This window comes from Hoplias malabaricus, chromosome 5, assembly GCF_029633855.1.
Source record: "Hoplias malabaricus isolate fHopMal1 chromosome 5, fHopMal1.hap1, whole genome shotgun sequence".
In the NCBI taxonomy this organism is placed as follows: domain Eukaryota; kingdom Metazoa; phylum Chordata; class Actinopteri; order Characiformes; family Erythrinidae; genus Hoplias; species Hoplias malabaricus.
The window spans coordinates 2,259,653-2,276,176 of record NC_089804.1 but is presented as its reverse complement, the minus strand read 5'-3'; positions in this window follow the sequence as shown (position 1 = coordinate 2,276,176).

Sequence of the window (16,524 nt, the reverse complement as noted above, 5' to 3'; positions counted from 1 at the left end):
CAGCATTTGATTGGTTAGGTTTAATGGTGATTATCACTTATAATAATAATTATTATTATTACTGAATTAAATGACAAAAATATTAATAATTTATTAGAGATTGAAATACTGTCACGCTAGGGATGAGTTCTCAGGACTTTCAGACTCGTAAGGAACAAAATCCACACACTGTATTATTTCAAATAATGGAAACACTTTATCAAAAGGAAAGATAATAGGTTGATAAACATAGCACAATCATCAAAATCTCACGGAATCAACGCAGGTGAAACCAGTTCGAATTTAATACTTGGCTAGGCTATATGACTTGGGAATAATGTGTTGCTAAATTATTTAATTAGTGTGTAAATTTATCAATTCGACATCAGCTCTGAAGATGAGGAATTTGCTTACTTTTTTTTTTTTTTTTCACCGAGCCGATGGGTCTAACAGATTTTCACTCTGTTCTTCCGGTGTTTGACTTGTCACGTCTGAAGTTAGGCTGGTTAGTGGGGGAAGTCCCTCCAGGATGAGTCAGCCACTTTCGGCATCCTTTAGACGGTGTGACGTCAGTCGGGGATTCCCTTCACAGAGAACTGATGGCCTGGCTGGTTTTCCCGGAGTGAAGTAGAACGTTCTTTAATGAAGCACCGTTTCCTCCGATCTTCAGAAGCTATTTTCCGAATTAATTAGCTACTACTACTACTTTTCCAATTTCAGCGGTGGCCCTTATTCTGGCCAAAATAAGTTTCACCTGCTTTGATCAGTCGTACAATTAAACTTGGATTGGGCTACAAACAACGAGTCTTTTAAGAGTCTTTTGGAAGAGTCTTTTGGAAGAGTCGGCTTGTCAGCGTAGAGAGAAGTCCAAGAGCGTAAAGAGCGTAAGAATCGTATGAGAACCGTATAAGAAGAAAGAGTACAAGAAAAGTAATGCGAAGAGGAATGCGAAGAAAAAAATAAGAGAGAGCGACTCCCTTTTTCATAGGTGGCGCGGTCACGCCCATTTGGGAGGTCTCCGTCCTCTGATTGGTTCCTGGGTTTGGGGGTTCACGTGACCATATATAGTTAAATGCTCTGATCTTCACAACAAGAATATTCATCATTTCTGAAAACACATCTTCTCCAACCTTTTAATTGTTGCTCGAACCAGGGAAACACTGAAATAAAAATATCACATTGAGTCTGTGTAGAGTTTAACTAGTGCCAATATTTCCCCGGTTTATGTTGTTGATGTGTGTCACGTTCTGTGTGTAACAACATTGACTCATTTCTGTGTCTGTTCTGAAGTGGACCATGTCTTAATTCAATAATGGACCATCAATAACTGATTAATAACATCATTAATAACTCGTTCCTGACCGTTAACGTGATGTTGTACTTCTCTGATTGACCTCTCACTAAAGCAGTAGTCAGTAAACTGTGATTAAAGCAGGGATCAGGAGCAACAGGTTCCTGTTGAACTGATGTGAACAGAGGACTGAACAGTGTGGTGTAAATCAGTGAGGGATGTTAATATGTTGTAGACAGTAGAGTGATGGTGATGATGTGTTTGTGTAGTTCCACAAGGCTGCTATGAGCTGGATTCTGGTGGGAACAAGTTCACCGGATCTCCAGGAGAGTCTGTACTGCTGCCCTGCCCCTGTCCCAGTGACTCCAGCATCACACCAAAGAAGGAGAGGAACAAGAAAAGATCCCAGTGTCTAATGATACAGGGTCCTACAGCGGCAGAGTCTGGACGTTCGATCAAGAAAAGTCCAGGAATTCCTCCCTCCTCGTCTCAGACCTGGCTAAAGAGGACAGTGGTCGTTATCTCTGTACGTTCTACAAGGACTTTCCACCATATCTCTTTCTAAAGGTCACAGGTCAGTCACTGAACTCATTACATAGTGTCATCATTTCTCTCACTGACTCAGCACCAAGGTTTGATCCAGAATCCTCTCTCTCTCTGGAAATGTAGTAAACACATCTGCTGTAATTACTGAAGTGATGATGGAGAGTCTTGTCTGATGTTGGCTCTGTGTGAGAGGACACTGGCGTCCTGCTGATTGTCCTCTGTTTCTTCTCGTGTCTCACTTGTGTTTCCTTTGTGTTTTGTTTATTCGGTTCTGTTTGCTTCATAAAGATCAATGAACATATCTAAGTGTGGCATGTTTGTGTACTCTGTTACTGTCGGGTACTGTGTGTGTTTTTGTGTGTGTGTGTTCATAACTTTGTGTGTGTGTGTATGTATGTGTGTATTTAAGTGTGTGTGTTTGTGTGTATGTGTATTTAGGGGTGTGTGTGTGTATATGTATGTATGTAAGTGTGTATGTAAGTGTGTGTGTGTGGTGGGGTTGGGCAGGGATCTTTATTGCTCTTTAGCTGCTTCCTAACTCCAATAACAGCTGGGACTGCTAGCAACTGCTAATATTGAATGAGGGAGCCCTTTATCATTGCTGAGCTAGCAACCTGCAAATAATACTGTTTCTAAATGCTGGGCTACTGGCCTGCTAATAATGCTGCTAGCGGTTATGCTACCAGCATGCTAATACTTCTTCTACCTGCTGGGTCAGGAATCTGCTAATAATAATGCTGTTAGTGGCTATGCCACCAGCATGCTAATAGTGCTTCTAACTGCTGGACTACTGGCCTGCTAATCATGCTGGTAGAGGCTATGCTACCAGCATGCTAATACTGCTTCTAACTGCTGGGCTAGCAGTCTGCTAATACTGTTGTTAGCTGCTGTGAGATTCTTCACTGTCTTTCAGCTGAAGTGATCCTGATCCTCTGAAGTTACATTAACAGTAAAAATGTTCAAGTTGTAAATAAATCTGTACAGTGTTTGTTGTAAAAAGCACTTCAGCAGAAAGCATCCGTTTCTCAGAGCGACACGACACAAAGTCACATTAATGTTAGCATTTAAAGGTGTAGTGTAATGAAAACATCACGTTTCTCTGATTCTCCACTGAACCCAGATGCAGTCGATGGTTTAAACATGTTCTGAGTCTGAGTTCTGCTTCATTAATTTAGATAAAGATGTTGGTAAAGGCTAAGGTTAATAAAACACAGTGGAAGTCAACAGCTGCCCAAATATTCCAGAGTTTCTGTAAAAATAACAAATAAATATCACAGAAACCTCCTCACACCACATCCAGGTCTTACACAAGATCTCACAGGAAACTCAGTGTGTTAAAGGACGCAGTGTAACACACTAAACTCTAAAACTGAACTAAACGTCAGAGCCATGGGCCACGGCTTCAGACTCAAGCTGCTCTTCACAAGGCTGTGATCAATTAGAGACTGATATTCCAGTGTTTCCTCGCTTATGTTGTTTGTGATTTTCATTGTGTTTCTTCTCAGTTACACTTCCCTCAGCCTCACGTTCAGTTCAGAAAGCTCCTCCCCTCTGAGCTCTGGCCCTGTTTGAACAGGAGGGCGGGATCTACTCAGCCATTGGCTGCTGGAGATAAGCCCCGCCCACCAAGTACATTCTGTACTCCACCTTTCATCAGGAGAAGCCCCAAATTTTACCTCTTCACACACACACACACACACACAGACAACTGAGTTGCAGGGCGATGGGTGAATAGTGTGTGTGTGTAAAGGTAAAACACGTGTACTACTGCCTACGTACCTGGGAATTCAGACTCATGAACGAGTAAAAAGAATAAAGCTAAAGTCAGGTGGAGTTCACTAGGATTTCTCTCGCTCTGCTCAAGGCAAAGAAACAGAACTCAGGGTTTTAGACAATGGAGAGACTACAAAAGATGAGGATGTTGCTCTATTCCTCCTCCATAGTTGAGTAATGTTCACTTGTTTCTGCTTTTACAGTTACATTATTTAAGGTGGAATTGACTAAATGCAGGAGAGCACTAACTGAATGAAAGTAAACACAGAGCAAAAGTGCTACAAAACTAAACAGCTCCAGTTACAAATGAGTTTCAGTGGGAATTCAAACAGTGAATAAACACTTAGAGAGTTACAATAAACAACAGTCGTTCCACGTTAAAATACACAGAGCTTCAAACACAAACAAACCAGAGTTTTTCAGAGAATTGTTGATGGTGTATTTAATGAAGTTTAACTAATGTTTATCTGAAAATTCAATGATATTTAGTACATTTTATTAACATTTATTAAAGGTAAAGTGGACAATTCTAGGAAACTGCTGTTGTCTGTGGTTTGTTTAGGTTCAGAAGCTCTCTGCAGTAATCAGTGTGTGTGAGTGTAGTGTAGTGTAATGAAACTGAATGTAGATGGGTCTGAAAGGACAGACAGAGCACAGACATCAATAGAACAACAGGTAGACGCTGACTGCACTTGGCACTGGTAACTGTAGCAGCTCAGGTGGAGAACACAGGTCTCTGTGCAGATATAAGAACTATTTCTCAGTGGTTGGTTTGTTGTTTCAGGCTGCGCTCTGCTGGAGAATAAACAGACTGTAACCATCAGTAGATCTCCAGGAGACTCTGTTCTTCTGTCCTGCTCCTGCACTGAGCTGCAGGACAAACCTGAGACAGTGCAGTGGATAACACCACACCATGGAGCTCTCCTCTCTACTGAACCCCCTCAGCGCTACAACGGCCGAGTTCAGACGTTTAACCAGAACTCTCCAGGAAATCTCTCTGTTCTGATCTCAGACCTGACTGAAGAGGATGGAGGAAGGTATTCATGCTGGATAAACCAGAACCAGTACCGCCACTTCAGCCTCAGTGTGAGAGGTACACTACTGCAGTCTCTCTTATTCACACACACACACACACACACACACACACACACACACACACTAACCTCATACAGATGCAGTCACAGAGTCTTCAAAAGAATTATAGTTTCACAAAATGATCAAGAACAATGCCACAGAAATTTGCCAAAACATTTATCACCAGCAGCTCACTTTTGGTCAAAGGTCAGTGTCTCATTGGCAGTTGTTTTGTTTTTTTACTAAAATGGGCTCAGCACTGTTCTTCTCGACCAATCACTGACTTCTCGTAAAGTCTGTAGTTGAACCAGTGAATTGTGGGAACTGTTTTTGTAGCAACAACAATGAAGTGGGTCCAGAAGAGGCCTCTACTGATAAAGCCAAGCAGCAGTTGTGTACATTAGTGTATTTAGAGAGATGCTATTGGGATTGTTGGTGATGTAGCATGTAAAGATCACATGGAACCGGTGGCACTGAGCATGCATTAACGGTGTCAGTGGGGCTAGGTACAGTCTTAGTCACCAGGGAGGACAGTGTGGATTTACGGTTGTTGATGGTAAAGGGTAAAGGACTGTAAAGCTTGGAGGGGGGTGGGTCTGGGACGCCACACTTCACTGTTGAACATTCTGGAGGTGTTGAGAGCTTAATTCAGTGAAACACCAATGAGAGGAGGTGTCTACCTGATGACCCCTGTGAAGAGCTAGTGATACAGTGGGTGGTGTGTGTGCTCATGGGCTGGGCTTGGGTGTAGAGGTGAAGGAGCCGGTTACTGATCGGATCATAAATGACCACAGCCACCTTAGTGCTGAAGTGTAGGATTCAACAGGAATTTTGGTGGCTGCAGGGAGGAAGAGAGTGTGGTGAGCCCTATGTGAAGCTAGTGGATTGTCACAGGATATTTTACATCTTACATTGTGTATAATTATAATTAGAACATTGTGTGTGTCTCTGCAGTCTGCACACTGTCAGAACCTCAGGAGAAGGAGATCAGTAAATACCCAGGAGACTCTGTTCTCCTGCCCTGCTCCTGCACCGACCCCAACACCAAACCTCTGAGTGTGAAATGGCAGCGTGTAGACTCAGGTGGGACTGAGGTGTCCAGTGGAACAGACGGCTATAATGGTAGAGGCCACATGTTTAATGAAGGTCTTCCAGCAAATCTCTCTCTACTGATCTCCAGCCTGACGGAGCAGGACCAGGGCACATACAGATGTACAATCCACAACAACCAGTCCATCAGCATCAGACTCAACGTTAAAGGTAAAGAACCTTGTGCTGTGATTCTGTGTAGGCTCTGGACCCATTGTGAACCTGAACTGAATAAACACTTACAGACAATAGATGAACTGAATGTATAAATATATACTGATCGTGCTGTCAGTGTAAATGCATTACCACATGTGATTAATAACAACAACACAATGTAATAACTGTGTTTGGAAGCATATTTACAGCAACAATAGAAAAGTAAAGTCATAAACTAAATATAATTCATGTACAAGACTGTGTTCCTGCGGCTGCAGTCTGGACTCAAACGATTTCCATAAACACAACACAGTCACAGTGAGTCTGCTCTTGTGCAGTGTGTTTGTAGATGGTAACTCCAACCTACAGTTTTTGTCAAATCCAGGAATGACTTTACTCAGTGAATCTGCTCTCCTTAAGCTGTATGATGTTTTTCCACACGTTTGAAACAAACACAGAGAGGTCTCTTAGGACACAAAGACAAAATGCAGTTGAGAAAGTGAGTGTAGTTTGAGCATGGTTTCTGTTCCTGCAGGATGCACACTGTCAGAACCTCAGGAGAAGGAGATCAGTAAATACCCAGGAGACTCTGTTCTCCTGCCCTGCTCCTGCACTGATCTAAAAACAAAACCTCTGAGTGTGAAATGGCAGCGTGTAGACTCAGGTGGGACTGTGGTGTTCAATGGAACAGATGGCTATAATGGTAGAGTCCACATGTTTAATGAAGGTCTTTCGGCAAATTTCTCTCTACTTATCTCCAACCTGACGGAGCAGGACCAGGGCACATACAGATGTACAATCCACAACAACCAGTCCGTCACCATCACACTCAGCATTAGAGGTAAAGTAGCACTAAAATTTACATGTTTTCAGCAGTGTATCTGATGCATACATTTTGCAGTGGCTGCCTTTATAATTTTATTTGTCTGCAGAGGGCTTTTAATTTGCAATAATAGTTACAGGATGAAAAGAGAAATCAGAAAGGATGATTAAACTAGCTAATGTTAAGTAAGGTATATTTTACAGAGGGGAAAAAACATTTCTGGACATCAACAATGACTTTAACATAGTCATTAGGAGTGATTCCCACACAAAGGACTCTGAAGATAAATTCAAAACCGATGCTGCAGCAAAACACCATCATCCTGAGGTCGACTGTAAACAGCAGAGGATTCCAAACTTCAACTCAGTAAAAAGCATTTATTGTGTATTTCACTGAAGCATTTTCAGTCATGAACGTTAATGACTTTAAAGCGTGTGCACGTTGGGGTTTACCCCAGTGGATGAAAGGGTAATTTCCCTGTGCCTTCGGGTTGGGGAAAGGGCTCTGACCTTTTTTTTGTGCTTATGCACCGAACAGCAGTTCAGAATACCAGGTCTTCTTGGGGACCCTAGATGGGGTGCTGGAGAACACTCATTCTGGGGACTCCATTGTTCTGCTGGTGGACTTCAATGCTCATGTGGGTAATGACAGTGAGACCTGGAGGGGTGTGACTGGGAGGAATGGCCCCATGATCTGAACCCGAGTGGTGTTCAGTTATTGGATTTATGTGCCCGTCAGTTTGTCCATTACCAATACCATGTTCCATGTTACCATACCATGTTACAAACCCCGGGGAGGGCTCGTCTATCACACTCCACAGCCTCCCTGGTAAGGTCTATGCGGGGTTATTGGAGAAGAGAGTCCGACTGATAGTTGAACCTCGTATCCAGGAGGAACAATGCGGATTCTGGCCTGGTTGTGGAACACAGGACTAGCTCTTTACCCTCACTAGGATCCTGGAGGGTGCGTGAGAGTTTGCTCAACCAGTCTACATGTGTTTTGTGGATCTGGAGAAGGCATTAGACCGTGTCACTCTGGATATTCTGTGGGGGGTGCTCAGGGAGTATGAGGTACTGAGCTCTTTGCTACGAGCCATCCAGTCCCTGTATAAACAGAGCAGGAGTCTGGTTCGTATGGCTGGCAGTAAGTTGGACTCCGTCAGGGCTTCCCGTTGTCACCGGTTCTGTTCATAATTTCTATGGACAGAATTTCTCGGCGTAGCCAAGTGGCAGAAGGTGTCCGGTTTGGTGGTCTCAGGATTCCATGTCCGCTTTTTGCAGATGATGTGGTCTTGTTGGCTTCATCCAGGCGGGACTTCAGCTCTTGCTGGGCCAGTTTGCAGCCGAGTGTGAAGTGATAGGGATGAGGATCAGTTCATGGTACTCAGTCAGAAAAGGGTGGAGTGCTCTCTCCAGGTTGGAAGTGAGATCCTGCCTCAAGTGGAGGAGTTTAAATACCTTGGGGTCTTGTTCACAAGTGAGGGAAAGATGGAGCGGGAGATTGACAGGGGAATCGGAGCAAGTTGAGGTGGTTCGGGCATCTGATCCGGATGCCTACTGGACTCCTTCCTGGTGAGGTTTTCCAGGCATGTCCAACAGGGAGGAGGCCCCACGCCAGACCAAGAACACGCTGGAGAGATTACATGTCTCGACTGGCCTGGGAACGCCTCGATATACCGCCGGAGGAGCTGGAAGCAGTGGCTGGGTAGAGGGTGGTCTGGGTTTCTTTACTCGGACTGCTTCCACCGCAACCCGGACCAGGATAAGCGGTAGAAAATGGATGGATGGATGGATGGATGGATGGATGGATGGATGGATAATCCTAGTAATTCGAATAAGAATCCAGCACACAATCTTCCATCAGTGGGCCGTCATTTTCTCTGAAAACAGTAAAGAGATGGAGTTAGTGGCTGAGTGCAGTAGAAAAGCGTATGTGAGTATTTTCATTAGTGTAGTGACAGATCTGACTGTAACAGACTGAAGGAGGGAAACAAGAAGGAACACAGACATTAGAGCATCCACAGACAACAACATCAAAACCAGAGAGATCTGAGTTTACCATGATCCCCATGTCCATGAGTTCCTGAAATAACAGCCTAAATCTAGAGGAAGAGGTTAGTTGTCAAAGGCTAAATTGAACAAGTTGGTTTTGAGCCTATATTTAAAAACAGTGTTTGTGTCTGAGTCCCGAACACTATCTGGAACCACTGAAGTGTTATGAATTCTGGGAACTAGTAAGAGGCCGGTGTCCTGAGATCTCAGTGATCGTGGTGGTTCATAGTGTGATGAGGTCTCACAGGTGTTCAGGGGCGAGACCATGCAGAGCTTTATACGTCAGTAAAGGAATGTTATAATTTATACAGAGTTTAACTGGAAGCCAGTGAAGGGCTGATGTGATCATTTTCTGGGTCAAAGGCCTCTAATCTTCCTTCTGTAGCTATGTTTTGTTCTATATCAGTGAAGCGAGGTGATAGACGAGTTGGATTTAATAAAATAGAATGAACTGTTTGTCTAATATTTCTTTAGATTTTGTTGTTAAAATGTCCATAAAAGCATTGCTGGAGTGAAAGGCTGTGATCTGTGGGTCAGTAAACACCTGATTGCTTATAAGTTTAGAGATCACACTAAAGAGTGCTCTACGATTGTCTTTATTCATTTAAATCAGTGAGGACAGATGTGCAGAACGAGCTTTAATGAGTGCCCTTCTATATTCAATAAGGTCTTTCCAGCCACAGTGAAATACTTTGTTTAGTCGACCACATTTCCGCTCTAATTTCCTTACAGTGTGTTTTAAGGTGGCTGTCTGTTCATTAAAGCACTGAGTGAGTTTGTTTCTGTCGTAGCTGTTTAAGCGTAAGTGGTGCTATACGATCTAAAGATGATCAAAGTGTATCATCTGTATCATAACAATCACATGACAAGGGGAGCACAACCAAGAGACAATACAGAACAGAAAACAAAATTCAGCACCTTACATAACTCCCCTGTTAAAGGCATGCAAATGACAAGACAGGACTTGACAAGACATTAGATTAAACAGGGGACTGGAGTCAAGACAAGACTGGACTAGGCAGGGGAACAGGGACCAGGACATTTACAGGAACAGACACAAACACAGTGACAGGAACAGGGACAGAGACAAGGGCCGAAACAGTTACTGGAACAGGAACAGAAACAGGGACAAGAACAACCATTGGGGAGTGCCCAGGACTGGCAAAAGTCTGAGATGAGGTCAGAGAAGCCAGCCTGGGCACAGCTCCAGGAATTGACCCCGAAGAAAACTAAATGAGAAGACTAAAACACAAGGCTTCAAATAGGGAACCAGATATAAAACAGCAACATAAATCACAGACAGCAAACATACATATAATCACATCAACAATGACCCACAACCAGAAACCACTGACAAGGACTATATCAGGACAACACAAACAAGAAAAACCTGGGCACTAATTAAGACACGTGACACTAGAAACACAAGGGAAGGGTATCACATGACCTGGGAACAAGCAGGAAGCAGACACGAGGGGGGGGGGGGTGCAGTCACATGACAAGTGGAGCACAAATGGAGTAAGGAGCAATACAGGACAGAACACAAAACTAAGCACGTTACATAAATAAATAGCCAATATAAAGATAGTAGGTTTGTAATTAGTTTTACTTTGAATTAGTCCACGAGTCTTAAATGGGTGATGTGTAAAGTATATCTCTGTGTTTCAGTGCAGTTTTATTAAGTGAAGCTGAAGTTGGGGAAACTGATGTTGGGTTATTACTGTGTGTGAAAGGAATCACTGCTTTTATTAGTGGTGTATGGATCTTAAAAGAGCACTTAAGGGTTGGTGAAGGCACAGGTTGCCGCCCTCAGAACAGAAGGAAGCCGATTCATTTGGAAGTGACACCACATTCATTCATTTTTATGTAAAGTTTGACCTATAATTTAATCAGATTTGTTCATAATTCAGTGTAAAATACATTTTCTTGTTTCACACAAATGACACAAATGATAAAATATAATGTCAGTGTTGTGATAATTTACTGAATAAATGAAGCCTATGTTGTCTACACTGGTTGCTGTCCGTGAGTTGTTGGACACAAACACCAGAGACACATCGCCTGCTGCTTGGGTGATGATGAGTGGTTTATCACTTGTGGTGTGCACACAGTCAGAGACGATATCTAACACATTATTTCTAGCTTTTAATGGTGTTAAGAAGACACCCATTGACAGTGTCTCTGTAAACAGTTTTACACACGAGGACATTCTTTACCAGAGGCACAAAGATATTCATCATTGAGCTGCTTTAAAATCATAATCATACTTGATGTGCCATAACAACTATGTTAGCGTTCATAAACCAGTTAGTGTTTAGTGTCTAATCCCTGATTCTCAGTCGTAATGAATTCTGGGGCCTGCCAACAACGCCCTGAAAACACAGATGTTATATTTATCTCATAACACTTTGCTCTCTCACCACTATATGATTTTTAACATATATAAAATAGTATATAATATAGCTGAGCTTGTCAGAATTTACAGGCTCAGAAGTGACGAATATATATATTATTTTTTTTCTTTCACTAATTAATTCCCTCTTGAACTAATTGTAAATGCATAGCATAAAGTACAATGCTTTAGCTGCAATATGTAAAATGTTTGTAAAAATAATAAAACAGGCCAAAACTGAGGACCTACAGACAAAACAGCAACTGTGTAAATGACCCAAGTTAGAACATTGTGTGTGTCTCTGCAGGCTGCACACTGTCAGAACCTCAGGAGAAGGAGATCAGTAAATACCCAGGAGACTCTGTTCTCCTGCCCTGCTCCTGCACCGACCCCAACACCAAACCTCTGAGTGTGAAATGGCAGCGTGTAGACTCAGGTGGGACTGAGGTGTCCAGTGGAACAGACGGCTATAATGGTAGACTCCACATGTTTAATGAAGGTCTTCCAGCAAATCTCTCTCTACTGATCTCCAACCTGACGGAGCAGGACCAGGGCACATACAGATGTACAGTCAACAACAACCAGTCCATCAGCATCACACTCAATGTTCCAGGTAAACTAGCATTGACCTTTAAAAAGGTTCATTATTATCTGATAGGGCGGCACAGTGGCACAGCAGGTAGTGTCGCAATCACACAGCTCCAGGGGCCTGGAGGTTGTGGGTTCGATTCCCGCTCCGGGTGACTGTCTGTGAGGAGTGTGGTGTGTTCTCCCTGTGTCTGCGTGGGTTTCCTCCGGGTGCTCCGGTTTCCTCCTACAGTCCAAAAAACACACGTTGGTAGGTGGATGAGCGACTCAAAAGTGTCAGTGAATGTGTGTGTATGTGTCTACGTTGCCCTGTGAAGGACTGGCGCCCTCTATAGAGTGTATTCCTGTCTTGCACCCTATGATTCCAGGTAGGCTCTGGACCCCCCGCGACCCTGAACTGGATAAGGGTTACAGATAATGAATGAATGAATTATTATCTGATCAAAGTCAGCTTTTTAGTGAAGGGTGAACGCCATCAGGACTGTAGCTCAATGAACAGAAACATCATTCTGAGAAAACAGAACAGCCGTTAGGACACACCACTGAAGATCAGTGTCAAAGGAAACATTCCCACACCACAGAACATCACAGAGCTGGGGATAGGGTTAGGTTTTAATATTTAAATCCAAACAGCAGTTGTAAAGATGACTGTAAGAGAATGCTTTATGTTCTTGCAGGCTGCACACTGTCAGAACCTCAGGAGAAAGAGATCAGTAAATACCCAGGAGACTCTGTTCTCCTGCCCTGCTCCTGCACAGATCCAAAAACAAAACCTCAGAGTGTGAAATGGCAGCGTGTAGACTCAAACGGGACTGAGATATCTGATTGGATGGTACCCTATGGAGGCAGAGTCCACAAGTTTAATAAAAGTCCTCCGTCAAACCTCTCTCTACTGCTCTCCAACCTGACGGAGCAGGACCAGGGCTGGTACAGATGTACTATCAACAACAACCAGTCTGTGAATATCAGTCTCATCATTACAGGTACATTACAAGGCAGTTTTCAATCCACTGAGTTTTTTTGCAAATTATGAAAATGTGCATTCAAAGAACTGAATGTAAAAGGGTCAAAACAAAAACTCTCCATCTTCTTCTCTCCTCTCCGCTCTTTACCACTCTGTTCTCACTCTGGTAGATAATGCCACACCCTATTTTACTTCCCCCTCAAAACAAGAACAAGCTCTGTACCACAGCCTTGACACAGACACCCAAAAAAATTATTAAATCAAGCTTTTTGATATAAACAAGGCACTCGGATCTCTCCCTGTCCCTCGTTTCAACTCTGAACAGAAAGGTCAGCATTTTCAGTGAAGGGTGAACACCATCAGAACTGAAGCTCAATGAACAGAAATGTAATTTTGAGAAAACAGAACTGTTAGGACACACCACTGAAGATCAGTGTCAAAGGAAACATTCCCACACCACAGAACACCACAGAGCTGGGGATAGGGTTAAGTTTTAATATTTAAATAAAAACAGCAGTTGTAAAGATAACTGTAGTAAGAGAATGCTTTATGTCCCTGCAGGCTGCACACTGTCAGAACCTCAGGAGAAGGAGATCAGTAAATACCCAGGACACTCTGTTCTCCTGCCCTGCTCCTGCACTGATCCAAAAACAAAACCTCAGAGTGTGAAATGGCAGCGTGTAGACTCAAACGGGACTGAGGTATCTGATTGGATGGCATCCTATGAAGGAAGAGTCCACATGTTTAATAAAAGTCCTCCGTCAAAGAACTGACGGAGCAGGACCAGGGCTGGTACAGATGTACTATCAACAACAACCAGTCCGTGAATATCAGTCTCATCATTACAGGTAAACTGGCACTGACCATTTGGTGTTCGTCTTGAACTGATCATACTCTGTGTGATACTCAGACATGCACGGTAACCAAGACATTTTCCAGACTTTACCTGGAGGAGCAGTATGTAACGTTTGTCCCAGACTTTATGCAGACTTTATTCTCCGAGCCCCCTGATAGAGACTGTAGGGAAAGTCTGGAAACAGGAGTTTCTCTGGAGTTGCCCTTTAGTTCATTTGTGAAAACAATTATGAATAACATAAAACTGACAAACCCTTGAGAAGCAACATAAACATCTTCAGAGAGTTCTGTGGAGAGTCAGGGCTGAAGTTCAATGAAGAGAAATGTCTTTTAAGACACACAACAGGTTTTATATCACGTCACTGAAGATCACTGCCAAAAGAAAACATCTGGAACCACAGAACACCACAAAGGTCAAACAGGTTTTAGCAAGTGGCAAGTTGTTTCATCACATTTCCAAACGACTGACACCAATCAATGACCTACTCAAAGCAAACACAGCATAATTTCACATCAAGGCTAAGACCCTGCTTTTCCAAATATCTAAGAGATGATAACAATCACCAATCCTACGTTTTAACGATGTTCAGAAGCCAGCTGTTGACTGAGTGTCATTGCAAGCAGTTATACACCTGGGGACATGCTTTATCAGATGTGCAGTAGACAAGAACTATAAATCTTATCATTGACCAGATAATGTAAAAATCTAATCACGAGTGAATGATCTTTGTTTGCGTGCCATAACAAGTACGTCAGCCATTATAAACCAGTTTCTGTGTTTAACACTTCTACACCAATGGTGTATCCTCCTCTGATTCTTGGTCATAATGCTAGCTTTAAAAAAAAAAAAGCACTGTATGCTTTTTTGCACTACTGACAAACTCAGCTGGAGCTATGTTTAAAGGCATGGCATGTAGAACAATGCTTTGGCATCTGTAAAAGTGCAACAACACAAAGCCCAAACGAGGACATATAAGAGAAACAGCACTTAGGTAAATGATCAAAGTTAGAACATGCTTTATGTCCCTGCAGGCTGCACATTGTCAGAAACACAGGAGGTGGTGATCAGTAAATCCCCAGGAGACTCTGTTCTCCTGCCCTGCTCCTGCACCGACCCCAACACTAAACCTCTGAGTGTGAAATGGCAGCATGTAGACTTAAATTGGACTGAGGTGTCCAGTGGGATGGCACCCTATGGAGGCAGGGTCCACATGTTTAATGAAGGTCTTCCAGCAAATCTCTCTCTACTGATCTCCAACCTGACGGAGCAGGACCAGGGCACATACAGATGTACAATCCACAACAAACAGTCCGTCAGCATCAGGCTCAATGTTACAGGTAAACTGTCATTAAACTCTGAAGTACTTAGGGGTTCGTCTGTACCTGATCATACAGTGGTGTTACTGAAACTGACAAACTATCATCAAAACTGAAGCTGTAAATATGAAGAATGAAAATGCCCTGTTTCTCAGGTGATGAACAGAAAGGGTTGATCCCTTCAAATAAGAATTTCAGCTTAAACCAACCCAAGTTACACCCAGTAAAACAACACAGAACTGGCATTTCTGAGTTTCTCAGATAAAACCAATGACAGGTCTGGGATTAGTGCTCTCTTTTAGCAGTTCATCTGAGGATTTTCTAAGTACTTTAGAGTACAAACATAAATTAGGGGGTTGAATATAAGGATGTAGCACTGGAGGACCATGACACATTTAGCTCCAAAATCTAACAAGATTAACACGAGGGTGAAAATCCCTCAGCTTCAGAAACAAGGTAAAAGTGAAGAAGAAAATATATCTTTGTTTCATAGTAAGCTGCAAGACATGTATATTTCTGCACACACACAAGGTGTTAAATCACGCAGATAATCATCTGCACAGTGGCACTTCTCCTTAGCATCTAAGCAGATGGACTAATGTAACCTTGACAGAGCAGCTTCTATTTAACATTTGAATCCCAGACCAAAGGAAGACAGAAGAAAGATGGGAGTAGCTCATGTGCACTGCAAACGTTATATGAACTCTTTATTTGAGCGGGTCGTTCCTTCTCTGAGTGTTTGTAAAATGCACATTAGGGGGTAGAGCACAAGTGTGTGTGGGGAGCGGGGCAGCCACTGTGCTGCAGGGAGGTTCTGTGATGGTGCATCATGTTCTCCTCCAGTGCCATGGTGAGCCCCATGGAAGCAGCTTAAGTTTAGGTCGAAGCTGTGCAGCCCTCCACTGTATCACTTTTCACTCCACTGTTGGTGGAAACTGAATCACAGACCTTCCCTCGACATCTACCTAGTGGTAATAAGTGTTTCCACAGGGATATGAACTGGACTCTGCATGTCTGTCTGCATAGCTGTCTGTCTGTCTCCTTGTCTGTGTGAAGGGTGTGGAATTTAATGTAACATTATCATTAAACTGAAGCTCAGTGTAAAGGGTAACAAATGTGAGAGGAATGGGGTTTTATTTTTATGTGACACACAACCTGCAGTTTAAATATTTACACTCTACCCCCATATTACTTTATTTTAGTTTTACTAGAGCCACCATTTAAATATAATTATTCACAACATGATCATTACAAACTCTTACATATTAACATCACAGTTACATACAAATATGGAGAATTAATTACTTAGTGACGTCTGGACGTTTTAACAGATGGAGAGAGTAATAACTGGGATAAATGTAAATAAAATCATAATATATTCTATCTATTAAAAAAACATCAATGACTCCAGGATTTTCCATGTCTTTACTTGCTTTAATGAGCTACAAATGCAGCATGGTTTAAAATCTCTGGATTCAATCGAATTCACAAAACACTTTAACACACAAACATTTCTTCTGCAGGTTCATTAATAACTGCCTCTTCTCTCTCGAGAAACTATAACCCCATCATCGTCCTCTGTGTTTTCTTACTGATACTGCTCCTACTGGTGGGAGGAGTTGCTCA